The sequence below is a fragment of the Rattus rattus genome, chromosome 1 (genome assembly GCF_011064425.1).
Source record: "Rattus rattus isolate New Zealand chromosome 1, Rrattus_CSIRO_v1, whole genome shotgun sequence".
NCBI classification, from domain to species: Eukaryota; Metazoa; Chordata; class Mammalia; order Rodentia; family Muridae; genus Rattus; species Rattus rattus.
In genome coordinates this window covers 24,439,729-24,452,524 of record NC_046154.1, presented here as the reverse complement: position 1 = coordinate 24,452,524, position 12,796 = coordinate 24,439,729, and the positions used below count along the sequence as shown (strand labels likewise).

General features: G+C 45.1%; 1 pseudogene; it reads left to right on the top strand.

Moving 5' to 3' along the window:
* Positions 1-10,033: 10,033 nt before the first annotated feature.
* Positions 10,034-10,228, top strand: LOC116886825 (annotated as a pseudogene).
* The last annotated feature ends 2,568 nt before the right edge of the window (positions 10,229-12,796 follow it).

Below are 12,796 nucleotides of genomic sequence, written 5' to 3'. Positions count from 1 at the left end.
TGAGGTAAGAATTAGCTACAATAGCATAACCTTGTAAAAAAAAAAATTACTTTAAAAAAAACCTTTTAGGGGTTGGGGATTTAGCTCAGTGGTAGGCGCTTGCCTAGCAAGTGCAAGGCCCTGGGTTGGTCCCCAGCTCCAAAAAAAAAAAAAAAAAAGAAGAAGAAGAAAAAAAAAAAACAAAAAAAAACTTTTAATAATGTCTCTTTATTAAACCATTTGTTTTTAATCCTTTTTTGTTGTTTGTTTTTATTGTTTGGCGGCGTTTTGGTTGTTTTATTTTGTTTTTGAGACAGGGGTTCTCTCTGTAGCCCTAGCTATCCTGGAACTCTTTCTGTAGATCAAGATGGCCTCGGGGATTTGGCGGTCTGTTCACCTCTGCCTCCCAAGTGCTGCGATTAAGGTGCGTTCCCCCACTGCCCAGTTAAACCATTTGTTTGAGAGGCAGAGGCTCACTCTGTGCTCAGGCTGGCCTGAAATGTATGGACCCCATGTAAGCCTCAAACAATCCTCTTGCTTTGGCCTTCTGGCCCCTGGGATTAAAAGGAGGGCAACAGGAGATCAGAGAAAGGAAAAGAGTTCCTCTTGGGTTTGCTGCACTTCTAGTTTGCAGCTGGAGGGCACGGGACGTGAAAACGTGCATAGGCCATTCGTAGATGTTGCAACTGCATTTGCTGAACTAGCAAATCCAAAGCCACCAGGTCCAGGTTAGCAGGAGTTGCCTGGAGTGAGGATCCCACTCAATGCATAAAGAAGACTCAAATCGGGGGTTGGGGATTTGGCTCAGTGGTAGGCGCTTGCCTAGGAAGCGCAAGGTCCTGGGTTGGTCCCCAGCCCCAGAGGGGGAAGAAATTTCTGTTAAAAGGGGTTGGGATTTAGCTCAGTGGTAGGCGCTTGCCTAAGCGCAAGGCCTAGGTTGGTCCCCAGCTCGAAAAAAAAAAGAAAAAGAAAAAAAAAAAAAAAAAAAAAGACTCAAATGCTAACAGCTGATGAGCCTGATTCATGAGAGAACAGTGAAGTGGGAATCACAACGCCTTGGGATCGCACAGTGCAGCACACGCGGAAAGGGCTATGTTGTAAGAACGGGTACTATGGTATCAACAAGCCAACACACCAGCAGACTTATTTTATTTTATTTTATTTTATTTTATTTGAAAGAGGCATGCACACAGCATGGGTGAGCCTCAAACTAACCACGAAGCCAAGACCTTGATCCTCCCACTTTACCTCCGAGTGCTGAGACTGTAGGCTCTACTGTCATACCAGGCTCATACAGTGCTAAGACAGAGCTCTGGCTTCATAAGCGCTGGGCAGGCACTCTCTCCACTGAACTGCATAGGTCAGCCAATGGGAAAGGGGGATTACATTATGTCAGTATTCGAATTGACAAGACTAGAACCCAGCAAAGTGGTCCATTCTGAATCAACCAGGGCTGCTTTATTCAAGTTGCATAAGTATGCACACCAATCAAAAGGGCCAGAGCATCAGTTGAGTTAGCCATGGCTGAAAGTAGAATTCATCCATTTTCTCCTTAATCTCTACTACCTACTGCAGTGGCTTCAGATTAATGCACACCCTCCTGTCCATACCAAGTCCCATCATCGAAACAATGAGACCCGATCCTCCACAGGCAGCCTTTTGATCGGGTGGTGAACTTTTAAGGTCATGTAGAAAGAAGTGCCATGAACCGGAAGCAATAGAGAATCTATCTTAGATTGACAAAATATACTAACAACATGGAATATACATCCTGGTCAAAAAAGAGAATGCAGGGCTGACAAGATACCTCAGCAGGTAAGGGTGCTTACTGCCAAGCACGGCACACCAACCTGAGTTCAAGCCTTGGGGCCCACATGGTGAGAGGAGCCCAGCAAACTCATTCTTGAAGGGCTTTTTGTGTTAGAACTTTTATTTGTTTCTTTTTGAGGCAGGGTCATTCTACGTAGCCCAGGCTAGCCTCAGATTTGTAGGAATCCTGCTACCTTAGGTTCCGGAGTGCTGGGATTACAGGTGCACCACCGCAGCAGCTAACATTTTACATCAAGTGTAGCCAAAACCGGAAAGCCAAAGGTGCCCCCCATGGACCAAGCTGTCTTGAAGAGGAGCCTTTAAGAACACCAGAGGAGCCAGCACTGTACCCGTGATGTATGATCATAACATTCTTGTTCCGACTTGGTTCTATGATGTTATCTCAGGTCCAGCCTGACTTGCTAACCTGGAGGGTTTCACTAGTTAGTCCTCAGAGAAGAGTAACTGATAGAAAGAAACTGTTGCTTGGGGTATGGTGGTTGGCCTTAAATCCCAGCCCTCAGCAAGCAGAAGCAGGCAGATCTCTAACTTGGAGACCAGCCTGGTCTACAGAGCTAATTCCAGGACAGCTAGGAAACCCTGTCATGAAAAACTGAAAAAAAAAAAAAAGAAAAGAAAAAGAAAATACTGAAAGCTAAGGAGAGCTTGGAAGCTTTCCCAGAAATAGTCACTTGTTATACCCAAATTAACATTCAGTCTCAGCCTATGACAACAATCATTCATTCAACATATGTGATGTGTGACTTTCCTGGCACTATTCTAGATGTCAGAGATGCAATGCCAGGAGACAAAAGTCTCCACCATTAAGAGATTTAAATTTAGTGGCTGGAGGTTATCTAGATCTATTCTGTATATCACATATGTATCATGTAAAATACATACCGTGTCATGAGCTTGTGCATTGGAAATGTGTGTGTGTATGTGAGTATGTGTGTGTGTGTATGTGTGTATATGTGTGTGTATGTGTGTGTGTGCATGTGAGTATGTGTGTGTGTATGTGTGTATGTGAGTATGTGTGTATGTGTGTGTATGTGAGTGTACGTGTGTGTGTGTGTATACTGACATAAGTTCTCATGAATTCCAAGCTAGCTTCAAACTCTCTCTGTAGCTAAAGGTGACCATGAGCTCCTGATCTTCCTGCTTTGATCATGCAAGTGCTCTGTCAAATAAAAACAAAGGCTAAGTCTTGACAATTGGATTAACACCATGAAGGTGCCTGGTGATTTGACCAGGGAAATTTTAGTTCAGTGGTAAGAACAAAACATAGTTAGGTCTCTAACTATGTCAAGAGATTGCCAGGAGAAAAATTCCAAACACAGAGTAGACAAACAAGAAAGGAAAGACGAATACAAGTTACCTGCATCATTCACAAACGTCACCCTCAGGAAAATAAGTGTAGAGTACACAACTGCAATGCTAGAGTTCAGGACACAGAGGCAAAGGGCTTGCCACAAGCTGAGGGCTAGCCTGAACCACATAGTAAGCTCTAGACTAACCTGGTCTGTAGAGTAAAAAGACTGCTTGAAAGAAAGAAAAGAAGAAAGGAAGGAAGGAAGGAAGGAAGGAAGGAAGGAAGGAAGGAAGGAGTGATGGATGGAAGGAAGGAAGGAAGAAAGGAGGGAAGGAAGGAAGAAAGGAGAAAGAGGGAGAGAATTTAAGTATGGCAGGAGGAGGAGAAGGATGAATGGGAGGAAGGAACTTAATCATCCAAGGTTGCGGTCCCAGCCGTTGTATAAGGAATGTACAAAGTCAGGAGTTTGTGGCCAGCTTGGGCAACCCAGTGAGACACTGTCTCAGACAGACATGATAAGCAGACAGTGGTAGTACATCCCAGCACGAGGGAGCCAGGAGCAGGTGTATCTCTGAGTTCAAAGCCAGCCTGGTCTACAGAGCCAGTTTCAGGGTAGCCAGGGCTACACAGAGAAACCCTGGCTCAGAAAAACTAAAACTAAAACTAAAAACTAAAAAACAGAATAAACAAAGCAACAAAAAAAATGTCTTCACATGGGCAAAGGATCTGAATTAACATTTCTCAAAAGAACTTTACTGTATAAAACCAGAAATGTTGGCATATTCCTGTAAATCCAGTCCTCGGGAGCTGAGGCAGTAGGATCACATATTTTGAGGCTAGCTCGGATATCTGAGTTTGCTTTCTGAACTATGGTAAAATACTGATTGAGGGGTGGGGATTTAGCTCAGTGGTAGAGCGCTTGCCTAGCAAGCACAAGGCCCTGGGTTTGGTCCTCAGCTCCGAGAAAAAAAAAAATACTGATTGAAAGCAAACTGAGGAGCAGAATTTCATCTTACAGCTTACAGTCGATCACAGAAGCAACTCAGGACAAGCACTCAGGGCAGGAACTTGGAGGCAGGAACTGAAGCAGAAGACGCGGAGGAAAGATGATAACTGGCTTGTTCTGTTGGGGAGATGGTTTTGTGCACTGTGTATTCAGACTCTGTTATTTTGTCTTTTTTTTTTTTTTTTTTTTTTTGGAGCTGTGGACTCACCCCATGGCTTTGCGCTTGCTAAGCAAGCTTTCTACCTCTTAGCCAAATCCCCAACCCCGTATTCAGACTCTGATTTCTATGCCTTGACATCTGGTTTCGGTCCTAAAGTTGCCATGGTCAAGCATCTCGGCGGGTCTCAATGCTGCGTAAAAATAGTTTCCATTGGGGTTGGGGATTTGGCTCAGTGGTAGAGCGCTTACCTAGGAAGCGCAAGGTCCTGGGTGCGGTCCCCAGCCCCGGAAAAAAAAAAAAATAGTTTCCATCACTTCGAATTGGTTAATAAAGAGCTGCTTCAGGCAATAACTGGGCAGAGGTGGGAGAGGGAAGGCAGGACTTCCGATCCCAGCAGGGGGTCCCAAAGAGACCAGAAGGAGAGAGAGAGAAGAAAGGAAGGCAGGGAGAAATCATGAGGATCCGCCAGAAGGAGTCGCCAGGAGGATACACATGGAAAGTCAAGCCTGAGCAAGACTGGGATGACAGGTAAAGGACCACGTGACCGGGAAGTAGCCCAGCAGCCAAACTGTCAGGCTAGCATAGTAGGGTTAGAACAGATGAGTACCTGCCCAGTTATAGCGCTTGCAGCCTTTTAATAAAATTATTAGGTCTCCGTGTCACTTATCCGGGAGCTAGAATGGTCTAGAGCCCTGCAGTTATTTGCAAGCAAAGTGGGCAAAGCAACCCCCAAAATTACTTTTACATTGCTCCTCAAGGCTAGCTCAGCCTGCTTTCTTATACAACCGCCAGGTGCCTGCCCAGCGATGGCACCATGCAGTGGTGAATGGCACCATAAGTCATCAATCAAGAAAATGCCCCACAGGCCAACTGAGGGAAGCTATTCCTCAACTGAGGTTGGCTCTTCCCAGATCTGTCTAGGTTTGTGTCAAATTGACAGAAACCGACCAGCACACTGGGCTACATAGTTAGTATGAACTCCATGTCAAGACTTCATTTCAAAAACAAGCAAACAAGAAAGCAAATAGGTAAATAGCCAGAAGAACAGCTGGAAGAAGATGCCCAACCTTATTAGCCAGTGGAGAAACATAATCAAAAGAGAGTGAAAGCCAGGCAGATAGGAACACCGGGAGTTCAAGGCTAACCTCTGTTACATAGCAACTTGGAGGCCAGCCTGGGCTGTATAAGACCTTGTCTCAATGAAACAAAAGAAACCCTTACAAATAGACACTGTGAAACCACTGAACACCTGCTCCTGTGGCTACAAAACTAAAGACAGGAAGACAGCTAAGCAGTAAGGGAGCTTGCCGCCAAACCTGACACTCTGTCTGTCCTGAAGCCCACATGGTGGAACTCATGAACCAGCTCCCACAGACCATTCTCTGACTTCCCCGTGTTTAATGTGTCACATGTAGAGCACTCCTGTGAAAAGAAAAGACAAAAATAAACATCAGAATTCCAGCCCTTGAGAGGCAGAGGCAGGCAGGGGCTAGCCTGGTCTAGAGAGCAAGTTCTAGGATAGCCAGAGCCGTACAGAGAAACCCTGTCTCAAGAAACCAAAAGCCATGAACCATAAACCAAAACTATATATATCAGATGGGACTGGATCAGGTTCAGCTGTTAAGAGCACTTGTTGCTCTTGGAGGTCCCAGGTTCAATTCCCAGCACCGGTATCATGCTGATCACAAGTGCCTGGAACTCCAACTCTAGGAGATTCAGTGCTCTTCTGGTCTTCACAGGCTTTTTTTTTTTTTTTTTTTTTTTTTGGTTCTTTTTTTCGGAGCTGGGGACCGAACCCAGGGCCTTGCGCTTCCTAGGCAAGTGCTCTACCACTGAGCTAAATCCCCAACCCCTCTTCACAGGCTTCTTACTAATGTGCACATACCCACAGATGGACAGACACGTTGCACATTGAAAACATAAAGATAAATCTTAAAAAAAAGCAAAAGCTAGGTAAATATTGGTGGCGATATGGAAACTTGGTGGTGGGAATGGAAAGTGGGTTAGTGTTTTCAAGCTGGGGAGACAGCTCAGTGAGTAAAGTGTTTGCCAGGCAAACATCAAGACCTGAGTTTGGATGCTAAGCAACCACAGAAAAAGTGGGCCTGACTGCATGTATCTGGAACCACAGCACTGGGAACGAAGACAAGTGAATCTAAGGGGCTCACTGGCCGTCCAATACGGTCAAATATGATAGCTTCTAGGTTAATGAGAGACACTGTCTCAAAAAGTTAAGTGGATCGCCCATTGGTGGTGGTACACACATTCAATTCCAGCTCTCGGATGCAGAGGCAGGCAGATCTCTGTGAGTCTGAGGCTAGCCTGGTCTACAGAGACCAGGACAGCCAGGACTACACAGAGAAACCCTGTTTTGAAAAACAGTAATAACAACAAATATCACGGTGTCGAGCAATAGAAAAAGACATCTATACCAACTGGGACATGCATGAGCAAGCAAAAAGGAATAAATCATGGGCACACACACATATACACACACAGATAAGTTAAATCAAAAATGATACAGAGTTTTGGAAAGCTTCATAGTTCCTCAAATAAAAGTTATTGGGTTTTGCTGTGTTGTGGGTTTTTTTAAGGACTGCAGATTGAACTTAGGGCCTTACATGTGCTAGATAAGTGCCCTATCACAGAGATCCTATCTCCGACTTAGTTATTTTAATTAATTTATTTGGAGAGAAGATTCCACATACTTCGGGATGGCCTTGAACTCCCCATGTAGCTGAGGATCATGTCTGATCAAGCACCCCACAAACCGAGCTACATTCCAAGCCTCCACCTCTAGCCCCAGCTATTTTCTGAGACAAGGTCTTTCTGAGGAGCCCTGACTGGCCTGGGTCTGTAGACTAGAGAGGCTGACTCCCAGCCCCACCTCCAGAGGACTGTGATTAAAGGCACATACCACCACCTGTGGCCTTCCGTTTTTAATTTGAGAAAGAATCTTGATAAGCTATCTAGCCTGACCTTGAATCCACTCCATAATTCAAACAAGTCTTTCTTTGTGGTTTGCTTGGTCGGTTGTTTTTTGTTTTGTTTTGTTTTTAGTTCAGACCCCTGTTTCCCATTGGTTTTTTCATTGTTTTTGTTTGTTTGTTTTGTTTTGTTTTTTGAGACAGTGTTTCTCTATGTAGTCCTGGGTGTCCTAGCAATCCCGCTGTAAATCAGGTTGACCTCAAACTCAAAGATCTGAATGCCCCTGCTCCTCAGGGTCCTCAAACCTCAGCCTCCCATAGGAGCTGAACCATATGTGTCATATAACATAACCCAAATGAAAAAAAAAAAAAAAAAAACTTGATTACAAACTCAAAGTAACTGCAGGCTAGCCAAAACCACCGTGAGCCAACCGCAATTGCGTTCAAGGGCAGCACTTAATACTGGATGTGATAAAGTAATCCAGTCCAGTGATCTCTTCGGGGACGAACAAATGTTGGGTGAACAGAGAGAAAGAAAGGAGCAGAAGCTGAGGCTATCCAGTGCTCGCAGCTGTGCAGTAGGTATGGACAGTGAATTATGTATAGACAAGCTTTCCTTTGTCATCCAGAGTCAACCCAGATGCCCACTCAAGGACAGACGAGATGACGCACTGAGGAAAAGTGCTCACTGCCAAGACTGAAGACCTGAGTTCGATCCCCTTGGAGGCAAGGAGAAAAATCAGCTCCTGCAAGTTGTCATTCGCTTCTACACCTGCCCTGCGGCCCCCACGCCCACACCCCCCACCTCCAATGCAAACACTGGATACAGGATAATTAAATGTAAGAAAAAAAGAGAGGTGCGCAGGCTGGGGGTGTAGCTCAGTTGGTGAAGTACTGGCCTAGCATACGGCAAGCCCTGGGTTCAGTCCCTGGGACTGGAAACAAACAAAAGCTTAAACTGTGTGTGGTGTCTCATTCTTGTAATCCCAGCACTTGAAAAACTAAAGGAAACCAAACTAAGAGAGAGGAAGGAGAGAGAAAGAGGCAGAAAGTGTGAAAGACACAGCAGGCTTAACGCACCAGGCAGCTGTCACACACCGAACAAGTCACCGATGCCATTAGGAAATACAGTCACACACTGTGCGATGGTGGTGAACGCCTTTAATCTCAGCACTTGGGAGGCAGAGGCAGGTGGATTTCTGTGAGTTTGAGGCCAGCCCGGTCTTCAGAATGAGTTCCGGGACAGTCTACACAGTGAAACCGTTTTGAAAAACCAAAACGAAAGTTGGCCCTCCCTATTCTGGTTTGCTCATTTTTATTTTAATATTTTATTATATTAACTTTAATCAGTTAGTTTTTGAGGCAGGTTTCTCTGTGTAGCCCTGGCTATCCTGGAATAAGCTGGGGAGATCAGGCTGGCCTGGAAGTCAGAGATCTGCCTGTCTCTGCCTCCCGAGTGCTGCCACAGTTTAATATTTGCCCTTGAGTTTTTCTGTGACCCTTGAATGATTTCGACCTGTTGTCCGTGTGTCACTAGTTTACTTCTTTCTCCCTCACACCACACTGTACAGCATTTTAAACTTGGACCCAAACAGAGTGATTTGTCAGGGTAATTACCCTTTATGGGTTCTCCAACTCCCTTTATGGGTCCTGGACTCCAACTTTTGTCCCTTTGGGCTCTTGTGACTGCCAAAATTACATTGTACGATCCTACTTATCGCTCCAGAATCAGTGAAGTGCTTCAGACAAAACTGTCGGGAGTCCTGGGCTCCTCACTCCAGTGTCTTTCAAACAGAAGCCCGATTCGTTCATTCTTCAGTGTATTTTAGACGGTGGCTTTTAAAACATTCCATCCAGCCGGCCTTGCCTTGCTCAGCGGAGGAGTGGTCGAAATCACACAGCCTCCAGCCCCTCCCTAAAAGCCCGTTCCACTTTATTTCTGCAAACGAAGTCATTAGATCCAGTGAGGACTCATTCCTCCTGTCCCAAAGGCAGGGGCACAGGGACATTCGCCATGATTAGCTGTTGATAGAGTAGGTTTCTAAAATGAGGACATGTGGGCCAGCAAGTTGCTGGTCCAGCAGGTAGAGGTAGCCATTGAGCAGGTCCAATGACCCCTGGAAAGGTCATGGAAGGAAAGAACTGGTGAAATTTGATGTTCTCCGACCTCCACCTGCACACCATAGCTTGGTGATTGCCCGCGTCCACCTACACATACACACAATTAAACAGGGGACTTTAATATGGAAAAATGGCTGACATCTTGAATATACCAAACTACAATTTGCGCGCTCTCTCTCTCTCTCTCTCTCTCTCTCTCTCTCTCTCTCTCTCTCTCCTCTCTCTCTGTGTGTGTGTCTCTTTAAAGATCTATTTATTTTATTTATATGAGTACACTGTAGCTATCAGATCCCATTACAGATGGTTGTGAGCCACCATGTGGTTGCTGGGAATTGAACTCAGATCTTCTGGAAGAACAGCCAGTGCTCTTAACCACTGAGCCATCTCTCCAGGCCCCAATCTGCTCTCTTAAAGCATACACATATAGCCATCTTTGGTAGTAGAAACCTTCAATTCCAGCATTCCAGAGGCTGAGGCAGAACTCCTGTGAGTTTCGAGGTCAGCCTAAATTATACAATGAGGGGCTGGAGTGGTGGCTCCATGTTTAAGAGCACTGGCTGCTCTTCCAGAGAACCCGGGTTCAATTCCCATCACCCAGACGGCAGCTCCCACCTTCACAGTCATACATGCAGGCAAAACATCAATGCACATTTTTAAAAATTTTTAGGCAAACGTGGCTGGCAGTAAAGGTACAGGAATCTTTCTGCTGAGGGGCCGTCATGTTTCTCTAGTATTACCTCAACAAGCAGGGTGATCTCATCTATATACGGAAGAAATTTGACCCCGTGGAACAACAGACTTGCTCTGCCCATCCTGCTCGGTTCTCCCTAGATGACAAATACTGAAGACAGCGAATCACCATGAAGAAACGCTTCAAGGCGCTCATGACCCAGCAACCACGACCTGTCCTCTGAGGGCTCGTTAATCTCTGGTCTACTCGTCCCCTGGCCGATTATCAGCAACCAAAAGCGTCAATCTGTGAGCCTTGAGGCCTTCCCATGCAGTTTGGAATCTCATCTCACTCACTACATAGACAAGTTTATAGTGATGGGCATCATCCTTAAAAGGAACAATTTTTTTTTCCATGTTTTGACTTACTGCCAGGTTATTAAAGATACAATGACTTGAAAGTTCAAAAAAAGATTTTTTTTTCTTTTCTTTTTTTCGGAGCTGGGGACCGAACCCAGGGCCTTGTGCTTGCTAGGCAAGCGCTCTACCGCTGAGCTAAATCCCCAACCCCTCAAAAAAAGATTTTTAAATTCTTTTATGACCCCTCAATGTCTTCCTCTATTCTATTCACTAGGAAAATGCCTTTTCTTTTCTTTTCTTTTCTTTTTCTTTTTTTATCTTAGCTCAAATATTCCTACCTCCTCTCGAAAACAAATGGGTCCTTCATGATAGTGCACACCTTTAATCCCAGTACTCAGATGACAGAGGCAGGCGAATCTCTGAGTTCTAGGCAAGCCACAGCTCCACAGCGAGACCTGACTGGAAACAAACAAATAGGTTCAAATTTCCTTCTTTATTTAGGACAGAGATGTTTTCTGTCACCTGCAATCAAAATATATCAAAATAGTAGCAGAAAGTAACATTTTACAGCATTAACAATGTAGCTCTGAAAAGAAAACAATGTTGCTCTGAGCTACTTGAGTTCAGCGGCAGGAACAGCGGATTCTGCCTGAGGGAGCAACAGAAGGGTTCGTGTGGAAAACGACACTTGAATTACAACCTTCCATTTACAGAGCCTTGATGAAGTACAAGGACCAAACAAAATTCAGCGGATTTCTCCACTGCAGACCTTCTGATAGCCATTACTATCGTAAATTGTGAGTGTATCCCAGAGGCACAGTATTTAGTAAATTTAACCTGTACTAATATCGCTGGACTTTAGTTGGTACAGGAGACAGGATATGATGCTAATGGACGCTGAAAGGAAAGAACAAAACTTGTGGCCAACTTACAACATGAAAACCGAGAGGGGCACTTGACAGTTATTATGAACTACTTAAGAGGAGAGCTTCTTTGTTACCCGGCCAGGACTTGAATTATAATCAAGTGATTCTTTTGCCTCAGGCTCTGAAATAGTTTGGATCACAGGTGTATGCCACTGTGCCTAGTCAATGAATTTTTTAAAAATATCTATATTTTGTCAGTATGTATGTGTATCATGTTTGTGACTGGTGCCCTTGGAGGCCCAAGAGCTGGAGTTACAGATGGTTGTGAGTTCACATGTGGGTGCTGGGAATTGAACCTGGGTCCTCTGGAAGAACAGCCGGTGCTCTTAACTGCTGAGCCATCTCTCCAGCCCCCAGTCAACAATTTTTAACAGAAGAGTACAAAATAGTACGGAAATCCAGTACGAATTAGTTCTTGTGTTAAATAGTTTTTCCTTATTCAAGTATTTATTTTATTTTATGTGTGCTCCAGTCATTGTGTGGGTGTAGTTTCTCTCCTAGGTTTGGCCGGGAGCACCTTTACCCACTGGGCCATCACTAACCCTAAAAGGATTCTTTACAATTGTGAGGGCTTAGAAGAAATGCCTGGTGTGCAAGCACAAGGACCTGAGTCCAGATCCACTGGGCTCACTGGTGTGGGTGGGGGAGGCTGGGCCATTTTAGGACGCAGGTGAGTGCTGGGTTCAGTGAGGGATGAATGTGGGAGACGCCTGACATCAGCTCCCAGCCTCTACATTTCATGTATACACACGCATGCACACACACACACACACACACACACACACACACACACACACACACACGCGTGCGCGCATGGATGAGCATCTACAAACTAAATCCAAGTTAATGTCTTTTCTAGTGCATATTCCAGGCAGCTTCCTGATTAAATTAAATTCATCAACTAAGCTCTCCAATCAAGAAAAAGCCTGAAAAGGTAGTCATTGGCAGTGAGTTACTTTTTTTTCCCCTTGAGAGTTTCTCTGTGTAGCCCTGGCTGTCCTGGAACTCACTCTGTAGACCCAGCTTGGCCTTGAACTCAGATCTCCCTGCATCTATTCGCACCTCCCCCACCCCGCCCCTCAGTGCTGGGATTAAAGGTGTGTGCCCCCCCACCCCCACCCCGGCCTGGCTGACATGCAGCACCACCTTTAAAGCTAATTAATAAGGACCTTCTTCTGAGCTCCTAGAGCAGGTCCAACAAATGGAAGAAAACATGAGCAAAATGTACAAAGCAGGAAAACGTTTGGAAGGATTGCCCACTGCATTCATGGGCAACATCTTCAAAGCGGCAGACGGGTGTGACAAGCCACTGGTCCCTTCTTATTCAATAAAGCACTTATAAAGTGCTCGACATCTCTGCACCTCTCTATACTAGCAATACGCCCTGAAGTAATCGCATCTCCAACTCCACTATCTAACAGGAATAACTCACAAGCCCTCTGTAAATGCTAAAACCAATGTCTGCATGGCCAAGACAGACTCAAGTCTCTCCAACCCACTTACAGTTTCTGACAGCAAAGCTTCATA